Source organism: Pleurodeles waltl, chromosome 4_1 (genome assembly GCF_031143425.1).
Source record: "Pleurodeles waltl isolate 20211129_DDA chromosome 4_1, aPleWal1.hap1.20221129, whole genome shotgun sequence".
In the NCBI taxonomy this organism is placed as follows: Eukaryota; Metazoa; Chordata; class Amphibia; order Caudata; family Salamandridae; genus Pleurodeles; species Pleurodeles waltl.
The window spans coordinates 30,960,551-30,983,485 of NC_090442.1; the positions used below are offsets into that span (position 1 = coordinate 30,960,551).

Genomic DNA, 22,935 nt, shown 5'->3' on the forward strand with positions numbered 1-22,935 from the left:
TTTTTGCAAGTTCTAGGGTATGTGATCTAAGCCCGGAACTTTACCTACTCACAGGCGTTAGTGCACAAAGTCACCGTGGTTTGCTAACTAACACCCACCTTGATTATTATACGTTTATTCAAAGTGGCTGTGCTGCTTCGTAGCACTTCTCCCTCCATCATCCTAGAAAGAGAGTGAATACCATCTGGAGCAAAAAACCTGTTTTCATTCCTAGAAACATCTAAAGAGGGGTCCTTCTCAGAGCAGTCAAGCTATGCACACTGCGCACCTCTAATGTAACCTATAACTGACTGCCTGCTGCTGGAATTCAAGCTATCGAGAATTAAACCCCCTCAACGCCTCCTGTTCTAGGCTTCTCCTGAGGGGGATTGAGCTACACAGACTCAACCCTTCTGCTTCACCACTTTCAAACACCAGAAACAAGTACCCACAACTAGCTCCAGCTAAGCGCTGTCACTCCATTGAGACTGGACAGTGCCTCTCCCTGGTGAGAACAGTAACATTATCGAGACTGCACCCCTTTCTAACGCCGCCTACGCCAGGCCGCAGCCCCGTCAAAATACTGACTTCAGGTGTACAGAAACAAACATTCATGACACTTCTGAACTCACCTGTTTCAGAATTACAGAGAACAGTCGTGCTATTGCGGCTGGAACCCTTCTAATGCCACCTGGACCACGCTCGCAAGTGAGAACGGTCACGCTGATGGCACTGGACCCTCTAATGCCATCAATTCCAGGGTTTCTGCAGAGAGCGGCCACATCATCAAGACTGGAGCCCTCCGGTGCCAGGATGCCAGATTCCTACTGACAGCACAAATTATCCTGATAGTTTAGGGGGGCAATTTCATTTAACATCACTTTCTATGTAAACACCAGCCAAATACCATCAATTCAAATCCGTTTTTATTGTATTACATTTCTTATTAACATGTACATTCTAATAATTATTTTGTACATTTTCTATCATGATTGGTTCTAACTGTATCATATTTTAGAAATTATCAATCTCTTTTTCCTCATTTCTTATGTTGAACAAGCATTTCAAAATTGGACTGTGTGAGCCATCTGCCCTCTATAATCCAGGATTTGTAAAGTGCAGCTAATCACCTGTGAGGGTCTCACGGCGCTGAATTGTGGGCACGGGGAGATTAAGTGATATGCCCAGAGTCACAGGCTGTTGACCCGCTGAGGTTCGAACCTGGTACCCTCATCTCTGAAGTCAGCAGATTTAGTTTGCTTTGTGCTTGGCCTGGCTATCACTCAGTGTGCGGGTCAGTGACCTCTATTAATGATCCCTCACTCTTCTGGAGAGAAGCCTTGTCCTAGGCCTGGTTATCACACAGTGTGTTGGTCATAATGATCCCTCACTCTACTGAACAGTAGCCTTGTCCTAGGCCTGATTATCATAGTGTGGGTCACTGTCTTCCATTAATGATCCCTCACTCTTCTGGAGAGAAGCCTTGTCCTATCACTGATTATCACACAGTGTGTGGGTCAATGACTTCCATTAATGATCACTCACTCTTCTGAAGAGAAGCCTTGTCCCAGGGCTGGTTATCACACAGTGTGTGGGTTAGTGACTTCCATTACTGATCCCTCACTCACATTTGCGGTACCACCAATGGTCACGCAAATCACATGTCCACAGATATGAAATGTGCTGTTAAGAACTGGTTTGTGTTTGTTTAAAAGTCAAAGGAATTTAGGGCCAGATGTAGCAAAGGGTTTGCGCTTCGCAAACGGCGAAAATCGCCGTTTGCGAGGCGCAAAAGCCTCTTTGCTATTCAGAAATGCATATGCGAGTCGGTACCGACTCGCAATATGCATTTCAGAATCGCAAATAGGAAGGGGTGTTCCCTTCGTATTTGCGAGTCTGAGTGGTATGCAATACCATTTGCGACCGCGTACGCGGTCGCAAATGGTATCGCAGTTACCATCCACTTCAAGTGGATGGTAACCCACTCGCAAATTGGAAGGGGTCCCCAGGGGACCCCTTCCACTTTGTGAATGGACCCAAAATTATTTTTTCAGGGCAGGGAGTGGTCCCAGGGACCACTCCCTGCCCTGAAAAAATACCGAAACTAAAGGTTTCGTTTTTTTTTTTAAGTGCAGCTCGTATTCCTTTAAGGAAAACGGGCTACACTTAAAAAAAAAAAAACTGCTTTATTGAAAGCAGTCACGAACATGGAGGTCTGCTGACGACAGCAGGCCTCCATGTTTGCGAGTGCCTATACTCGCTATGGGGCCGTAATTTGCAACCCACCTCATGAATATTCATGAGGTGGGTCATTGCGACCCCATAGCGAGTTGCAGTCGGTGTCTGAGACACCGTACTGCATACCAATTTGCGAGGTGCAAATTGCGAGTCGCATGGATTTTAAAGTTGCTACATCTGGCCCTTAATTCTCCCAAAGTTTTGTGTGTTGTTTTATGTATAAGGATGTGTGTGTGGAAGACCAGTCTGTTTGCTGGTTCTCACCGGCTGGGTGGTGGTGGTTAATGGTAGGGAGAACTTGCAGGACTCAGCACTTGAATAAAATTAACCCATGGAATGGATTGCACTGTTTTGCACAATATTATCTTCATTATTCATTATCATTTTCTGCAATCAAGGCTTGTTTCCTGTTGATGTAAAGAGATTGAAAATCGCTAAATGGAAACGTAATGGAATGTGAATACACAGTGTTTATCTGGTTGTAAAAGTAATCTCTTCTTCATTATTTCTGAGACTTATCAAGGGACGTTTCACCGTACACAAATATTTAACTAAAAGTTCTGTTGGACACGTCACATCTTTAGTTAAAAAAAGTGGACATTCACCGGTGTTCACAGAGTAACGTAGTAAAGAAAGGGCACTCACGACCACCCACATGCTTTGGGAAAATCTTTAGGAATATCACGTGGACAAGATTTCATTTAAACAAGAACAGATTGTGGAAACAGAGATGGATCAGGACAGGATGCTGTTTAGTTTGAGGAAGCGTAGAAGAAAGGTAACTCTTGAGGAAGTATAAAATAAAGGAAACTCTTGAGGAAGTATTTAATAAGGGTATCTCTTCAGTGAGTATATAACAAAGGTAACTCTTCAGGATATATATAACAAAGGAAACTCTACAGAAATGATATAATAAAGATAATTCTTCTGAAAGTATATGACAAAGGGAACTCTTCAGGATGTATATAATGAAGGGCTCTCCAGGAAGTATATAACAAAGGAAACTCTTCAGGATGTATATAATAAAGGGCTCTTCAGGAAGTATATAACAAAGGTAACTCTTTAGGACATATATAATAAAGGGCTCTTCAGGACGTATATAACAAAGGTAACTCTTTCACACTCTTCTTTACAATCCTTTCCTGTTCACATTGGATCAGCTGAAGTGCCAACTCCTGTCTTTAAACTGTTGTTTGTTATCTTTGCTACTTTCCCAGTCACCCTAGGGTGGGTCATGCATTTCTGCTTTCTGCAAACCTGAAAGACTGGTGCATTTTTGTGAGTTAAGGTGGATTATCTATCGCAATAATATCCGTCCATCTGGCCCTGACACTAGGCAGCTTACACAGCCTAGCTCTGGCCCTGACACTTTACACAAACAAGAGATTCTTTAGTTCTTCCTAAAGCAGATAGAGTTTGGATCCTGTTGCACCTTAAGCTTCAGCACCTTTCAGAATGAGGGGTTCATTAAAATATCTACCTTTACATAATGCATGCAGACAAGGCACACACACAACAGCAATATCAGTCATTTAGCTCTTCATAGAGGGAATTAATCACAATCAATAATTGACCTGACATATCCCCGCAGCCAACAGTGGTGGTCATACTGAGGGCCTGATTTTGAGTTTGGAAGGCAGGTTACTCTGTCACAAATGCGACAGATATCCTGTCCGCCATAATACAATTCCCGTGGGGTATAGTGGGATATCTGTCATGTTTGTAACGGAGTAACCCCATCCACGAAACTCTTAGTCAGGCTCATAATGTTGTCAGTTTAGTGCTGAGGAGGCTGCTCTGTGGCTAGAAGGGCATTTGGTAGAGCAGGAGGAAGGGTCCATTGTCCAAAGGTGATTGCAGCATTTCTACCCTTAGGCATTTCTTATAGCCAGGTTTACCTAATTTCCTTTATATCCCCTCACTCTCCCCACACACACACACACACACTCTCCCATATCTGCATACTTACTCTACAGAGCTCACTGTTAGCCAAAGCAGAGGAACAACTCGATGCCTGCACAGAGCAAAAACCAGGTAATAGTCTGAAAGTCAAATGGCCATGGTTGGCAGTACGGTGATCACAAGCTTCTTTTTTAGAAGCTCGCCTGGAAGGTACGAATAGAAAAGGTGTACAGGTAGGTGCTTATGAGATATAAACATAGGAGTTGCAAAGGGCGGTGCTTATGGGGTACAAACAGAGGAGGTGCACAGGTAAGTGCTTATAAGATACAATCAGAGGTGCAAAGGTAGGTGCCTATGAGGTATCACCGGGAACAGTGCACAGGTAGGTGCATGTGAGGTACAAACAGACGGGGTGCACAGGTAGATGCGTATGAGGTACCAATAGAAGAAGTGCACAAGTAGTGTGCCATGACAGCACAACCGGTTTAGTCTTCTGTAGTGATAAATTCCAATGGGTTCTAGGACTTGCAATCTTTTATTACTATATTTAACTTGGGTGCTGTACAGACAAACCATGGAAAGTAACACATAATGCTCACTTGTGTCTTTAATCAAATTGAGAAATAGCAACACTGAAAACTTGAGAAAATCTGAATTCTGAGCATTCACGCAATGTGTGTCATGGGAAGTTCATCCTGGGTCGAGAACATAATCAGACTGCAGAAAAGAAAGTGAGAAGAGAAAAGGGGGGAAGGGAGTCAAAGGAGAAAAGAAGCCCATCAAATACAGAAGTTAGTCAAGAGGCGTTGTTTGAACTCTGATTTTAACACTTTCAGGAGAAACTGGGTCGGAAATGAACCGTTAGTGGGTCCCAAATACTCGGAGCAGTATCAGCGCGGGATCTTTTGATGTTGCGGGGACACTTAACATATTAAAAACAGGACTCCTCTTGGCAAGGCACAAGCAGGTTTACTGTTGCAGCAGGAAGAGTAGCTATCCCCACACAGGTAGACAGCTGATCTCAAACGGCTGCTCGCAGGCAGCCGCTTATATAGTTACATGAACAACGGCTGCTCGCAGGTAGCCGCTTATATAGCTACATGAACAACGGCTGCTCGAAGGCAGCCACTTATATAGTTACATGAACAACGGCTGCTCGCAGGCAGCCACTTATATAGTTACATGAACAATGCGTCCTACAGAAGGTTAATAATAGATTACTGAAGAGTCACATATTTGTTACAAAAACATCACATCACCTGTGTCCTCAAAGTCCTAGCCTTTTCTCTACACATTCTTCATTGTAATTCTAACAATGCTTAACAAACCATTTATTTGCTTCTTTCATGTGCACGCGTGTTTGTGTTTTATTGTTCTGCTACCAAGACTTCTTATCAGATTCAGTGTACTCTTGGCTTACTCTATCTCCTGCTCTTTTTCCTTCAGTCACGTTTCCAATTGACCAAAAACAAAGAATACATGCCTGTATGCTGTGACCATAAATTCCTCAAAGCTTGCAAACAGGTTTCCTTTAACTAAGACCTTGCTGATCATCCACTCTGTTTTCCAGTGAACTCTTCACCTGTCTTGCATCATTGTGGAACTTAGGACTGCACTGTTCTTTCACCACGTATAGCTCTGTAACGCTCTCTACTAATGTCTGTGATGGCGCACCTTCTTCACACACATTTTGTTTCCTCTCTAACACTGGGTACATGTCTGTCAAATAAGGGAACGAGAAAAAGAGATTTACAACTTGAGTTCTAATCTTGTTGGACAGCTCAGGCCTTCATGAAGAGATGGCGGTGAGTTTATTTACAGAGACAGTGAGGGAGACAATATGCTGATCACCCACGTTGCACAAGGCATCCATGACCTGGGAGAGGACTGTGGTTGGAGAATGTTACCTGTTAGATTCAAAGCAACAAATTCAAAGAGAGCAGCCGAATGCCAAAAATTCAACCCCGGAAAGCATTTTCACGAGTCGGGGCACAAAAGTGGGTATGTTTACATTTTGGCTCTATGCTTTTCCCAACTGATTCCAGGATACTGCATTTCCTATACATCTAGTTGTGCACGTTATGAAGTGCAACTACTAGGAGGGAGGTTATGTTAAGAGTAGAAAATATAAAACGAGCAAGTAGGGAAAGTGAGAAATCCCCAGAAATGAATAAAATACAGAAGTGAGTAGGACATAGGAAGGCAGAGCACGTGATCAAGAAACAGAACTCAAAAGGAATAATATAAGAGAACAGGAAATTAATTTGGACGATATTCGTAAGACTCTTGGAACAGGAAGATTTTCCGTTCTTTTTTTAATGTTACTGGACAGAATGTGTTCACTGAGCTGATAAAAGGGAGTTTCAGAATCTTGTGTTGCCAAGAAATTCTGAGTCATTGACTGCTTTTTCGCTGTGATACATTTTCAACTACTGTGTATGATAAATGGGCGCAGCTTTGTGCAGTTTTGTGGATGTTCTAAGCTGTCACTAATTTGGCTCCAGCTTCATTAAATTCCTCTTTACAACCATACAGTACCCCATGGCAAGGATAAGGATCAAGGAGATTTGTTTGCACCCGTTAAGATTTGACTGTATGGGGGGCGTGGCCAAGCAAAATGGCTAGCGGGATACGCTTCTAGGAAGCTCTGCGCCACCCCGGACTAATCCTGCGGAATCCAGCCATGTCTGCCTTGCAAAGGCCCAAACTGGGGTGGCATGGTGGGCAAAAAAAACGATGGATTAAACCTAGAACTTTGTGACTGGGGGTGAATGCTTGCATTGTTCAGCATTCCGTCCATCATCAGTTTTTTTATTTTTTTGCTTTTCTCACCCTAAGTGGGAAGGGTATACCCACACGTGGGTCCCATGCTCACTGCGCCACTGTAATCAAGCCAGCCTAGCTGATGAAGGGTCATACCCTGAAACTGGTCCCAGGATGCTTGTTTCTGGGCCAGGGAAGACCTGGCCTGGCAGTTCGGGCTGGACTGTTCCCATGGGGAACAGGATCAAGACTAATTTGCATATAGCTGGATCCAAATTTGGTTGGCATGGTGGGCAAACAAATGATGGATTAAACACAGATCGTTGTGACTGGGGGTGAATGTTTGCATTGTTCAGCATTCCGTCCACCATCTGTTTTTTTTTTTTGCTTCTGCCTTGCGAGGGGTACTTCTTGCGTGTGCCCTCATACACGGCCTTTCCATCTGGGTCATTGTCGGCCCCTGAGTGGTGCCCTGCGGTCCAGCGACATAGCTGGGTCTGCAGCGGTCGCCAGGTGGTCCCCGACATGGAGGGTGGTCACCCCGGGCACTGTTGGGGGCAGTGCAGTGCCTACCAGATGGGTGGAGTCTAGACGAGGTGGCCTGTGAGCTCAGAGGCCCGATATTGTAGATTGTGCCCCTCCTCACCTATTAAGATGCCGGTGCTGCGTTGGGCCCGTCTTGGTGGGTAGGCGGGCCCTGCGGGAGGCGAGTGAGGGTGTTGCTGTGGCTGATGCATGCTACGAGCAGGAGCGAGTGGAGGTGCTGAGGGGCGGGTGTCGTGGCAGTGGTCCATCCGCCTTGGAGTGGTGCTCTGCTGGGTTGGAGCTGCCAGAGGGGTGGCCTGGACTGCTTGTGCCCTGCTGGAGAGAGACCGTGGGCCTATGGAGGCACCCAGTGAGTGGTAGAACAGAGGACTGGGGGCCGCTTGGTTTGAACTGAGACATCTCAGAGGGGTCCACCCCCCCCCCCCCTTATGCATATGGGACGAAGCGAGGAGCATTGGCCCAACTTGGCAAGGCAGCAAATTAATGGACACTGGTGAGTGACTGATGGGTGCCTGGGCCCCAGGGGATGCTACTGAATAAATACTACAGTGATCTCAATAATTAGCTTTGTGGGTGACGTGTGGTTTGCGGTGAGGCCCAGGGACTGTGGGGCCACTCTGCAGGAACCACTGGAGGAGACTTACTTGTGGCTGAGTGGGGGGTGGCTCCTGGCCATCCTGCTCCCCCCACCCAATTGGTACTGATGGGCCAAAACAAGCAGGTGGCCCCTTTACATGGGAACACCATGGAACATTATACCACCTCTGCCCCTCTCTCAGAGCGGTAAACAGGAAATGCTGGGCAGAGGGAGGAAGATGATGCAGGGTGCCTGTGAAGGAGCCATCCCAGGCTGAACTCCTTGCCACCATACAGGGCTCTAGGGTGGCTCTGAAGGGGAAAATATCCGTGCCCTTGGAGGTGAATCACCTTCGGGAAGACCTTAGAAAGGTGGAGAAGGGCTCAAATTGTGGAGCTGCAGACAGAGGTGGCCATGTTGTGCAAGCAACTGGCGCAGGTTACATCGAGATCCGGAAAGCTGGAGGCCAGGGTTGAGGATGCTGAAGGCAGATTGAGACGGAATAATGTATGCCTTCTCGGGTTACCTTAGAGATAGGATGGTGGTTCTGCGCAGGCCTTTGTGGAGCGATGGATCAGGGATGTGCTGCGACCTGTGGGGTTATACTCTGTGTTCATCATAGAACATACCCACATGGCACTGGTTGTCCCTATAAAAGCCTGGGGTGCCTCCCCGGGCAGTCATTTTTCAGATCCTAAACTCCCGAGATTGAGACTGTGTCATAAGGGCAGCCTGTGAAACCAATAATGCTGTTTTTGAAAATCACAAGCTTTCTATCTGGACTACACTAATTAAGCACAAAACTCGAGGAAGAGCTTCTTGGGAGGTGAAAGCCAAGCTTATATCCACGGGCTTGAGGTATATGTTGCTGTACCCTGCATGCCTGTGGGTCTTTTCTGGGGGCAAGTCCCACTTTTTTGACCATCCAGAAGAGGTCTGGAGGTGGCTTGAACTGTGGGATAAGGCGCCACCTAGGGTTCCGGGTCGGGCCTCCTTGGGATCCGAGCGGGTGTACAACACCAACAAGATGGGAACTTCGCTGACCTCGGCCGGGGAGGACCATCTCAGGATTGAGGTACAAAAGGATGGAACAATGGCTGTGGTCTGTCTGAATCCTGCTCTGGAACTGGTGAGAGTGGTACGGGAGCCAGAATCGGGGACGCCCATGGGTGAAGATGCTGGATGAGGCCTGCATTGCGGACAATTTTTCTACTGTTATTGACGCTGGGCAGGGGTTGACGCAGACTGGGCACTTGTTGCCTAGCCCTATTACCTCAATGAGTGTACTCATTGTGTTCCTAGTTTCGGGAATTACTACAATGCAGACACTGTGTAATCCGCATCCGGGGTCGGGGATGCTACCTCCATGGTTGTGGTAGGTTTAGTTTATGGGGGTTGGGGATATAGGCTGTTAGTCCTGGCAGCATATCTACACATGGATCTACAGTATGTATTGTTCTTTTTGTTATACTGTCTATCCGGGATGAGCAGGGGTGTTGGGGTTGTTTATAACTGTGCATGCTTACTTTTATTGCAGTTCAAAGGACATTGGAAAACCTTGGTCATGGGAGAATTACTCCTACCACCTAAACAGAAGAGGCTTACAGGGGGGATACACAATGGTCCTATGCCTAGGCTGGTAAATATAGTGTTGTGGAATGTCAGGGGGTTAAATAATTATTTCAGGCACTACAGGGTGCACTCCTTTATTCAATGTCATAAGACACAGATAGCATGCTTACAGGAAACACATATACTGGATGACAAAGCTCAGAAACTAGCTAAGAAGTGGCAGGGACAGTTGTACACCACATCATATTCCTCCTATGCACGGGGAGTGGCAGTGTGGGTGGCACTGGGGGTCCCATTCCACACATCTTATAGTGAGGCTGATGTGGAGTGTAGGTATTTGTTACTTCAGAGGACACTGGATGTGGAGCCTATCACACAATTAAACACCTATGCTCCCAACAGTGATGATTGTTCGTTTTTTGACAATATTTTGGAGATGTTTGGAGCTAGTTTAAGCTCTCCTGTTATTTGAGTGGGTGATTTTAACTGCATCATAGATGGGGCGAAGGACCGACATCCTCCACACTGGGGCGCTAAGTCAATGATGGTACGTTCACTTACTTCTGTTTTGAACAATTTTGGCTTATGGGATGGCTGGAGGTGGTTGCATCCAGAGGGTAAGGAATATACATACCACCCAAAGACGCACAAAACATATGGACCAATGTTTACTGGGAGACCTGAACTATTACCGGTTGGTGGGGGTGACACACTTCGGGAGATTTCTGTCTAATCACGCCCCGGTGCACTTGGGTTTGTGCTGGGGAGCAGGTGTCAGGGGGGGTGAGGATTTGGTGTATGCCTTCAGAGCTCCTGACTGACAGTGCTTCATGTGAGGAACTTGCCACTTTGATAACGAAGTACCTGGAAATTAATTGGGGCACCATGGACACCATGGCCATTGAATGGGAGGCAATGAAGGATGTGGCAAGGGGAACTTGTATAAGTACCCCCTGTGGAATTCGTAGGCAACTGGAGCGGGACCTTAAGATCCTGGAGGGATGTCTGGCAGATGTGCAGCATGGAGACTCATTCACCCCTGAGATGTAAAGGGCGCATCTTCGCCTTAGACGAGAGGTGGGTAAAAGCTGGGGCACACTGGAAAAGCTAACACTAAGGACATATTGTCAGAGGTTGCATCAGGAACGGGATAAGTCAGGCAGGCTGTTAGCGTGGATACTGAAATGAGAGGTGGTGTTCCCCCCATACAACATATTAGGAACTCAGCTGAAGTCTAGGTTACAAGCCGCAGGGACATTATAGCAGTGCTGGCTGAGTACTTCAAAAAGGTCACTTATGTGGGCCCATAGGTGTCCGATGAGACAATGCAGGGATTCCGGTGACAGTTCAATCTTTCCTGGTTGGCACCAGACAGTTGGAGGGAGCTGGATGAAGATGTAATGTTGGAGGAGGTGCGGCTGGCTATAACCGCATTACAGACGTCCAGAGCCCCGCAGGGGTGGTTATCCCGTAGAGTCCTACCAGGTTTACTCAGCCCTGTTACGGAAAAAGCTGCTAGGAGTGTATAAAGAGGCACGCCAGAGGGGCATTTTGCTGGAATTGATGCTGAATAGTAACGTCAAAATCCTTTGTAAAATGTTAGACACTAGACTGCATGGAGTAATTTGGAATTCAAACAAGATCCTAAACTCTGACACACAACTAACTAACGAGCTTTCTCCAACTGACCATCAAATCCTCAATAGAGGTCTCTCTTTTTGCCCTACTAACTATTGGAACATTACCCAAACTAAGATTGACTTCTTCAAATTTATACGCCATCTCAAACTGAAATCGTTCTTTTCCAATATTTCGCCCCGGTCTTCTTCCCATCCAACACCTCCTTCACAAAACACAAGTGATCTCTCAGTTCAAGACCTTGAAGATATCGGCCTGTTAAGAAATCTATCCAACACTGACAAACCTGACTTACCCCTCTCCTTGATAGCACAAGATCTAGATTTATACATTAACAAATACCATCCTTCTGACCTGCGACCTAAATCTACCTTTACCCCTATTCTTCTGGCAGGCAATTCTATTGACCTCTTTTCGACAGCTGTCTTGAGGGACCTGGACCGAGAGTATAAACACTGTAGTGACAAACGAAAATATTCCCGTCCCAATATTACCAAAAACCAAGCACAAGCCCTCAAATTACTGAGTAAAAATAATCAAATCATCATTAAAGAGGCTGACAAGAGCGGAAATATAGTAGTCCTCAACACCTATGACTACTTGCAGGAAGCCTATCGGCATCTTCAGGATAAGAAATGCTACAAACCTCTTTCACACAACCCAACAGCTGAAATCCAACATAGGCTATTTGATCTTTTGGAGCACTGGCATTCTCTCCATATTCTTTCTAGTAGAGAAAAAAGTGCCTTATACTTACAATTTCCAACTATCCCTACCCTATATCTTCTACCAAAAATACACAAAAAAGGTCACCCACCCAAAGGTCGACCAATAATATCAGGCATCAACTCTATCTGTTCACAACTGGGCACCCTAATCGATAAGGAACTGCAGCCTTTTATGACAAATTTACCCTCCTTTGTTAGAGATACCAAAGATATTTTACAAAAGCTACAAAACATCGATTGGCAATCTGACTACTTTCTGGTTACCATTGACGTTGTCAGCCTCTATACTTCTATAAAACATAGTGGCGGCCTAGAAGCTGTTAGAAGATGCCTTTCCACAAAATCAGTGAAGTATCTGGAACGTAATTTGATGATTATGGAAATGTAGCAATTTTGTTTAGAAAATAACTATTTTCTATTTGACGGCAAGTTCTACTTACAACTCCAAGGGACTGCGATGGGGGCAAAATGTGCACCACCATACGCCTGCATTCTGATGGTGCAGTAGAAAACCACTCGCTACGGGATGATCTAACTGAACATCTTTCTCAACATATCATTTTTTGGGGTCGTTACATTGACGACATCTTGTTAATTTGGCAAGGTCCAAAGGGTCTCCTTAATCAATTCTTACAGTCATTAGTGCCCAACAAATGGGGCATCGACATCACTTATCACATCTCTAACTCATCAGTAAAATACCTGGACCTTCTGATCTTAATAAAAGATGACAAGTTACAGACAAAATTATTTCGGAAAACAACAGCAGCAAATTCTATTCTTCATGCTGTCACCCCTCAAGTACCATCCGGAATATTACTCAGGGTGAATATAAAAGAGCCAGATTGAATTGCACTACCAAAACAGATTACAACAACATCTCCACCCAAATGACTGAGAGACTAACTGCCAGGGGGTACAATCACCAATCACTTAACGCTACTAAGGATAAACTACATGACATGGACCGCATCAAGCTACTAAACAAATCCCATACAGTCAATACAAAGCCTGCTATCCAGTTTATTACTGAATTTCACAATGGCCATCATTTGATTCGGAAACTCCTTCGCAAACATTGGTACCTTCTACAAAATAACCCCTCCATTAATCAACACATAACAAATTTTCCACAAATAGGCTTCGACGGGCTCCCAATCTAAGAGACACACTCTGCTCTTCATTTTTTCAAAATCAGTCTCCAACATCTTTGTTACCTCCAAAACCAAAGGGCTTTTACACATGCAGCAAATGTTCAATCTGTAAGTGGGGTCTCTCAAAAACCACAACAATTACTATCAATGACCAATGTTTCCATATCAATGACTTCATAAATTGTGAAAGCTCGAATGTTGTCTATATAATATGGTGCCCATGCCACCAAGCCTATATAGGCAGTACCATCCGCCCTCTCAAAATAAGAATCCAAGAACACTACCGCAATATTCCAAAACTGGACATGAAAGCACCACTTTTTGAACATTTCACAGAATTTCATTCCCATGAACGCAATTTCACAATCTGTGGTCTTCGACGAATCAGATTAACCCCTCGAGGTGGCATTACTCCATTACGCCTGCGCAAGGAGGAAAGCAGACTTATAATCCGATACGATACAGTTAATCATGGACTTAACAAAGACTATGAGTGGCACTATTGGCTATTGTAAAACTGAGACACCCAGTAACATTGTCATCTGGAGTGCTTTGTAATAATGTACCAAGTTTGTTTTAAAATCTATGTAATGTTCTTTCTTTCTTTCTGTCGACGTACCATTGATTTCTCACATGGTTACTATATTTATTCTGTTCTTATCTCTCATGTCTCACCTTCCTTAGGTTGTTAGGGCAATACCATAATTCACAGTATCAACATTCATTTTCTTTTACTTGTATTCATTTTTCTTCTTTTTCTTCTTCTCTTTATTTCTTAATCTTTTTAGTCACCAAACCAGATCAATAATTATAAAATAGACCTTTGATTTATTAGGTCTTAGTAACTCATTCAACATTCCCTGTCCTTTTCTTTGGACGTAATACACATTTATTGTTTGTGCAAAGATGGCGCCGTCCTTGGTTACTACCAAGATGGCGCCACCGACGTCGCATGTGCCGGAAGAATTGAAGTCCCTTCTCTTTGTCCATACCCGATAGTCTATATCGAGGTAGGACAACCCAATACATCATACCGGTCGCGTATAAAGACGCGAGCTGAAATCGGTGCGCTGCCGTTTTTCGAGATATTTTTCAGGCGACGGACGTAAATATGTGGTATTGAATAGAAACATAAAAAATAAACGGGTGAGTCTTTACCGCAAGGGTCTTTCTTTATGAGAAAACGTTTGCCATTTTTTCACTTAACGATCCAATAGATGTTTACCTTTCCGACGTAAACAGCATTCTTTAGTTCTGAAATCTATTGCGGATATAAAATGGGAGGCTGTTCATTATTCTGGTCTCCTCCGGGCAAAACTATTGGTACTTATCTTTATCTATTTCTCTTTGACAACTTTTTAAACTCTGATTCTTTTGCCTTTTTCTTTCTTTTTTTTCTCCTTTTTTCCTTTTCTCTTGAGCCTAGATTGCAATCTTTATTGTGCTGTACTCCCTATTTAAACAGATATCATTACTTTTTATATATATCTTTAATATTAGACATAACTCAGCCAAAAAGGTTTTTTCTTTGATTGTTTACTTATGCTTAACCTAATTATATCAGTCACATGATGTTACATGCATATACTTATATTTCAGGCTAAACTGCTGCATTATTACTCATATTATCAACTGTTTTTTGGCTATCTGAACACTAGATTACTTAGAATGGTATGTTTTTTCTCCTTCTTTTTCTTTTCTTTTGTGTACAGTAACATTTTCTGTTCTCAATCACAATTCTTCCTTGGGTGCAAATTAGCCAATTCAGGTAATTTAAAAACTGACCCTTGATCATCTCTATTTTTCCTAAAGGATATTCGAATTGGTCGCCACTAATTTATACTCAATCTTTTGGTTACCCCTATTCTATCCCTAGTTCTTCTATCACCCGGCACAGGCCTCCTCTTTTTGGCCTTTTTTGACTTTGAGAAGCATGATTTTGGACAGCATGACCTCTTTTCACGGGTTCATCAGGGCCTTTATTCTTAAGAATCTTTCGGGATTTCTCTGGCACAGTCCTTTGGCTTCCTTTCACCGTTTTCAATATAACTACACTTGTTTTCACTACTGTCTTTAGTCTTATGACATTTTTTTCTTTCCCCCAGCCTTGAGAAAGCCCTGGCCTACGCACCTGTGGGGCAAAACACGTGTTGGCTGGCCTAATTCATATATTCTCTTGGACCTTTGAGTGTCTGCGTTTCTACCGCGAGTTGAATGTCTTCCTAAAATAAAATTGAAATTGGAGCAACATTGGTATTGACTATAGCCTTGTTGATGAATGCTACACGTCCCTAGACATTTTGATTCTGAGAAATAATAACTGTATCCACACAGTGGGACCTCACCACCTTTTTGAATTGTGCTTTCCCATGGAGGACTAGGGTCCAATGTCCTCTGGTGAAGTTCCTACGCTTTACAATACTAATCGGCATTTGTATACAGGGAGTTTTGTGGTTTTTTGGACCCCCCTTCCCTCTATTGGAATAAATGGAGTAATTTGGGGGCTGGTCCATGAAGACCAATGTGGTTTCATACCGGGCTGCAGTACGTCCTTTAACTTACAACGATTAACTCATGTTTTGCATGAAACCATGGACGAGGCGCAAGATCTGGCGTTAGTGTCATTAGACCTTGAAAAGGCTTTCGATATTGTGGAGTGGAAATTTCTGATGGCTGTATTACAAGGAATGGGGTTTGGCCCCAAGTTTTGCCCCTAGGTGCGTTTGCTTTACACCGAGCCCATTGTGCATGTTTGAGTGGGGATTGAACTTTTGGATTCCCGGGTGGTGGGTAGGGGCACCCAACAGAGGTGTCCCCGATTGCCCCTTCTTTTTGCCTTGGCAGTGGAGTCATCACCCTGCTGCTTTGTAGGGAGACGGATGCCTGGGGGATTTGGGTGAGCTGCTCTACCCAAATAATTTCGCTCTACACGGATGATGCACTGGTATACCTCAGGTCACTGGATAAATATGTGCCCTGTTACTGCAAATGTTGACACAGTTTGGGGTCACCTCGGGCCTTCGGGTGAATACACAGAAATCACTTTTGTTTCCCCCAGGTTAACTTAGCAGTAAATCACTGGACAGCCAGCCAGAGGTGGGACTTCGTTGTGAGCTTGAGAGCTTCTGGTATTTAGGAATCGGGGTCACTGACACTGAGGCGGCACATGTGATTCAGAACATAGAGAGGGTTGTGCCTGGTCTGGCTCGCTTGATGTCATTTTGGAGCAACTTGCTATTGTCGGTACTGTCGGCAGTTGCTAAGATGGAGTCTCTCCCACATTGTCTCTACTTGGTTCAGAATTTGTTGTTTCCTTTGGCCCCTCAACTGTTTGCTCGACTAGAGAATCTGTTATTTTCCCTAGTGTGGGCTGGGCGCCGCAATAGGGTGGCCTTGTCTACACTTTGCCGGGACCTAGAGGAGGGGGTAATGGCTATCCCAGATATCAGGCTGTATTATTATGCAGCAGAGTTTCAGCATGCTTTGAGGTGGCTGGTGGACTCGGACACATGGGAGAAATACCTTTTTGAGGGGATGCTTGGCACTGACCCACTAGCCAGGTTAAGAGGGTACTTTGTCGAGCCCCACTTGACAGGCAGTTGAAGCAATAGAAGATCATATGTCCATGGAACAATGGAGAGCGGGGGGTTGCTTGGTGGTAGGGGATTTATATCCCAATGAGTCTTTCTTTTAATTTCAGGAAGCGTGGGAGGCATTTGCACTGGGCCAGTGTCATGTTTTACATTATGCAACACTTGAGAGTGTTGTGAGGGAGGTGTGGCGGAATTACCCGGCAGCTCCACAGACATCCAGAGCATTAAGTGGGCTGGGGTGAGGGGGGGCATTCAATTACTTTATTCTATAGGGCTTTCCGGGAGGATGCAAGAAGGAAGCCCTGTGTTGCACGTCAAGCATGTGAGTGGAAACTTGGGAGGATGCTGACTGGACTACAGCATTGTCATTGATATGCACTGTATCCTGCAATAACAGAAACAACTCCCGCATTGTCACTTTGTGCATCGGACATATGTAACACCATATCGCCTGATTAAGATTGATTCCACCAGGGGAGCTAGCTGCACCCGCTGTGGTACACAGGATGCTTCCTTTCTTCATTTGGCATGGTTCTGTGAGGGGGTGCAGCGTTTCTGAAGAGGGGTGGTCCATAAGATTGTGGAGACTACGGGCATAGAGATTGCACTGACACCACTGGCTTGCATACTTGGAGTAGTGGGTACACCTAAAGGGTGGAAGATTCTGCATACATCGGCACAGCTGGCTCTTTTGTTAGTGAAACGTAGGGTGGCCATAGGCTGGATGAGCCCCAGGATACCTCTGGTCGATCAATGGTTATGGGATCTCCTGGAGTGGGGAGTAGCGGAGGAACAACATATGCGGTCAGCACATGCAGACAGTAGGGCCAAAATGGACTTGGAGGCCTGCTGTCAATTACTTGATCAATTTACGCAGGGTGAAGCTTTGAGTTCTACAGCCAACACTGACATAGAGGATTGATGGTGGTGGGTAGGCTGCTAACTGTTATGAATAAGACAACCAACTGTGTTTAGCATGAATTCTGTAGGAAGCTGGCGTAGTGTTAGTGTGTGGTGGATACCAGGTCCAGGTATCCCCTATTAGTGAAGTGTAGGCAGTGTCAAGAAAACAGGCTCTCTAGAGGTAGCTGTGGATGAGTAGCCAAGGATTATCCAGGAGACATGCAAAGCTCATGCAAAACCACTGTAGTCACACAGCACTTACACACAAGAAAGAAAACACTCAGTTGTAAAAAAATAAAGGTACTTTACTTTTGGAACACAATACCACAAATTACTAGAATGGCAACCCTCCAATAGGAGTTAAGTAATACACTAAATATATGCACTAGTACTAACAATCAGAAATTGGCATAGAAAAGGTAAGAAAACAGTACAAATAGCAGTAACCAATAGTGACCCTAGGGAGAGCACAAACCATATACTAAAAAATGTAATGCGAACACAGGACTCTTACCTAGGTCAGTGGAATGTGTAGAGGGGAGCAGGGAGTATTAGAAAACCACAGAGGTAAGTAACACAGTACCCCCCAGCAACCAGGAACGCACGAGTAAATCACTGGAACTCCAACAAACCACCCAAAAGAAGGAAAAGAAGACACCCAGACAAGACTGCAAGAAAACCAGCAGTGGATTCCTGAAGAGAGAAGACCTGTGGAGAGAGGGGACCAAGTCCAAGATTCACAGTGGAGTCCAGGAGGAGTAGGAGATACTACCCACCCAGCTGTACTTGCTGGAGTTAGTCGACGGTGATGAAGAACAGGTGAGCACTGCAGTCCTGTCCTGGAGCCGGAGAAGAGTTCCTGATGGATGCAGATGATGTCCCACACTGGAGTGAAGATTGCAGACGGGTGTCGGTGCAAGAATTCCACCAACAAGACTTAGGAAAGGCAAACTCACGGTTAATGGCAAAGCGGGGCTCCTGGGGACCAGCAAGGTCCAGAGGACTCAACCCAGGAGGGGGAGTCACATGGGACCCTCAGCGTTGCAGAGAGTTCACGGGAGCAGAGGCAGCACCCACAGGAGTCCCACAGGACGGGGACACAGGAGTCACAGAAGGAGCCCACGTAGCATTACAAAGGAGGACCCCACACAGCCAGAGAAGCACGCAGGAGTCTATGCTTTGCAGTAAGGGGTGCTGGGGGCTGGAGCTACACGTCGCCTGAAGATCCCCTGGAGGAGATGCAAACCAGCCTTGGCAGCTGCAAGAGATGCAGTGCACTGGGGTACTGTCCTGCGTGGGAAGGCAAAAGCTTACCTCCACCAAAGTGAGATAGCTGGCAGGGAGGACCAAGAGGACTGCTCCGGACCACCACCCGTGATGCAGGATCCACGCAGCTTAAGAGGAGGGGAGATCCACGCAGCCGGCCGTCGTTTGCTAGAGGTGCCTGCGGTTGCAGGGGAGTGATTCCTACACTCCAAGGGAGATTTCTTCTTCTTCTTTTGCAGGCTGAAGAGTTGCTGTCTTCTGAGGATGCATGGCCGGAAAAATGTTGCAAAGCTGGCAGGAGACGTGGAAACGAAATTGCAGAACAGTCGTCTTCGTTGTTTGCAGCGTTGTCAGTTCCCAGAGGGTTCAGTAGCAATTCCAGTGGCCAGAAGTCGGAGTGGAGGTTGTAGAGGAATCCTGCTGGAGTCTTGCAAGACGAATCTGAGGACCCACCCAAAGGAGAGACCCTAAATAGCCCTGAAAGGGGGATTGGTCACCTAACCAGGTAAACACCAGTCAGGAGGGAGCTCTGACGTCACCTGTCTGGACTGGCCACTCAGATGCTCCCAGAGTTCCCTGCCAACCTTGGAAACAAGATGGCAATGGCAAAACGCAGGGACCCTCTGTAGGAGCTCAGAGCACTAACTTTTCAGTTACTATTGTGACACTGGCACCTGTGTCCCTGTAGGCCTCAGCCTCAACACCATTTACCAGGGTGTGCTGCTTGTACCTACCCATATTAAGGGGACAATCAGCTAGGGTGGCAAGGCCAGTACCACCCTGGGAGACAGAAACTGTCTTAGGGGTCTCTACAGCTATCCCAGATTCCACTATGGTCCCAAATGTGAACCCAACTACACTTTTGGGCTGACTACTGCCAGTAGTCCCACCACTACTACTACTAGGGGCACTAGGAGTGGAAGTGGAGGTAGTAGTGGTGGAAGGCTCAGGGCTTTTACCAGGACAGGAGCTGTCACTGGCCTACGGCCTTCATTTCTGCACACATAACACCAGGGATTTTTAATATGTGCAGAGGGGGAAGAGGTTTTAGTCACACCCCCAGAGGAGGTTTGTGGGCCTGATAGGGAGTCCTTAATTTGTATCTTTGTCCCAACCCTTGTGCTGAGACTTACCTGCTTCCTTTTTCTTGTCTTTGTCACCCCCTGTGTGAGTTTTTCTGCTCACCCTTGTTCTGACCCATTTGTCAGCCGGCTTTTCCAATTCTTGGGGAGAAGTCAGATCTGAGTCTACCAAGTACTGGTGCACCAAATCAGACACACAATTGTTAAGTAATGCTCTCTCAGTATGAGATTGTATAGGCCCTCATATTCAGTGACCTTGCTACCATGTAACCAGCCTTCCAAAGCCTCCACAGAGCAGTTCACAAAATCAACCCAATCTTGAGAGGACTCTTTTCTGCTCTACCTGAAATTTATTCTGTACTGTTCAGTGGTCAAATCAAACCCATCCAAGAGAGCAGACATTCAAACTGTGTAATTATCAGCATCTTCCTTCCTGACAGTAAGGAGTCAATCTTTCCCTCTGTCAGAGAAGGAGAGCTGAGGCCTCCCTATCTAGGGTTAGCTGTTGCTGTTGCACCCTCAGCTTGGCCTCCTCCAGCCTCAGTTTCCTGAGCTCCTTGTTTAAGGAGTCCTCTTCTGGAGTTGAGCAGCCGGTCCCCTCAGATACTGAGCTGACATGAGAGTGGGCAGAGGAGGATCTGTCCCTAGTCCTACTTACCCTCTGGTAAGTGCTCCCAGCTACGTTACACTAGCGGGTTTACTAGAGACCCTGTGATTCTCTGAGGGACTCTCCTGACCCTCCTCAGTGTCCAGATCCTCTCTTTCTAACACTGGGGGGCTAGAGTCTGCATCTCCCCCCCCTCTACTCCTGGCTATCAGCTTGGACCTGGTCATCCTGGAGGAGCGGGCCTAGGAGCAGACTCTTGTTAGGGTTCCTCCCTGTCTTCAGTTTCCTACCCTTCCTCTGTAGCCCACGAACACCCTGCAAACATGTCCAGCATGCCAGACATCCCTCAGAGACTGTAGCCAACACCAAACCCACCACCAGGAAGTGATCCTCTCCAGAACTGTCTCCCTTGTGTGCCACTGACACACCTTGTTGACTTTCTACTGTCATTGCTCCATTTTCCAATGGCCCCATGGACTCTGAACTTGTGCGACCAACAGCTGTGAACACCAAACTGACAATTTCGTCCACCGTCCATCATCTGTCCACTCCCTTGCATCTCCCCATCCCTTATGTTGATTCACTTAATAAATACTGTACAATCACACCCAATGTATTTGTGCTTTATTCACTATGCATGCATGTGATGAACAACTTTATCAATGTGATATTTTGAAACAGGAGGCTGGATTGGCTTGTAGTGAGTACCAAGGGGTACTTACACCTTGCACCAGGCCCAGGTATCCCTTATTAGTGTATAGGGTGTCTAGCAGCTTAGGCTGATAGATAATGGTAGTTTAGCAGAACAGCTTAGGCTGAACTAGGAGACGAGTGAAGCTCCTACCGTACCACTAGTGTCACTTGCACAATATCATAAGAAAACACAATACACAGATATACTAAAAATAAAGGTACTTTATTTTTATGACAATATGCCAAAGTATCTCAGTGAGTACCCTCAGTATGAGGATAGCAAATATACACAAGATATATGTACACAATACCAAAAATATGCAGTATAAAATTAGAAAACAGTGCAAACAATGTATAGTTACAATAGGATGCAATGGGAGCACATAGGGATAGGGGCAACACAAACCATATACTCCAAAAGTGGAATGCAAACCACGAATGGACCCCAAACCCATGCGACCTTGTAGAGGGTCGCTGGGACTGTAAGAAAACAGTGAGGGTTAGAAAAATAGCCCACCCCAAAACCCTGAAAAGTGAGTGCAAAGTGCACTAAAGTTCCTCAAAGAGCATAGAAGTCGTGATAGGGGAATTCTGCAGGAAAGACCAACACCAGCAATGCAACAACGATGGATTTCCAGACGAGAGGACCTGTGGAACAAGGGGACCAAGTCCAAAAGTCACGAGCAAGTCGAGAGTAGGCAGATGCCCAGGAAATGCCAGCTGTGGGTGCAAAGGAGCTGCTACTAGGCAGTAGAAGCTGAGGATTCTGCAAGAACGACAAGGGCTAGAAACTTCCCCTTTGGAGGATGGATGTCCCACGTCGTGAAGAGTCGTGCAGAAGTGTTTTCCTGAAGAAAGACCGCAAACAAGCCTTGCTAGCTGCAAATCGTGCGGTTAGGGTTTTTGGATGCTGCTGTGGCCCAGGAGGGACCAGGATGTCGCCAATTGCGTGAGGGGACAGAGGGAGCGTCCAGCAAGACAAGGAGTCCTCTCAGAAGCAAGCAGCACCCGGAGAAGTGCCGGAACAGGCACTATGAAGAGGAGTGAAACAGTGCTCACCCGAAGTTGCACAAGAGAGTCCCACGCCGCCGGAGGACAACTCAGGAGGTTGTGCAATGCAGGTTAGAGTGCAGTGGACCCAGGCTCGGCTGTGCACAAAGGAAATCCTGGAAAAGTGCACAGGACCCGGAGCACCTGCAAAAGACGCGGTTCCCAGCAATGCAGTCTGGCGTGGGGAGACAAGGACTTACCTCCACCAAACTTGGACTGAAGAGTCACTGGACTGCGGGAGTCACTTGGACAGAGTTGCTGGATTCAAGGGACCTCGCTCGTCGTGCTGAGAGGAGACCCAGGGTACCGGTGATGCAGTTCTTTGGTGCCTGCGGTTGCAGGGGGAAGATTCCGTCGACCCACGGGAGATTTCTTCGGAGCTTCTAGTGCAGAGAGGAGGCAGACTACCCCCACAGCATGCACCACCAGGAAAACAGTCGAGAAGGCGGCAGGATCAGCGTTACAGTGTTGCAGTAGTCGTCTTTGCTACTTTGTTGCAGTTTTGCAAGCTTCCAGTGCTGTCAGCAGTCGATTCCTTGGCAGAAGGTGAAGAGAGAGATGCAGAGGAACTCTGATGAGCTCTTGCATTCGTTATCTAAGGAATTCCCCAAAGCAGAGACCCTAAATAGCCAGAAAAGAGGGTT

General features: G+C 46.0%; 1 long non-coding RNA gene across 1 annotated transcript in view; it reads right to left on the minus strand.

Moving 5' to 3' along the window:
- Positions 1 to 2,578: 2,578 nt before the first annotated feature.
- The window catches only part of LOC138287315 (uncharacterized), a 74,277-nt gene continuing 53,920 nt past the window's right edge, over positions 2,579 to 22,935 (minus strand). The window contains exon 3 of the long non-coding RNA XR_011202193.1: positions 2,579 to 2,624. This is a non-coding gene — a long non-coding RNA (uncharacterized lncRNA). The remainder of the gene's footprint in view (positions 2,625 to 22,935) is intronic.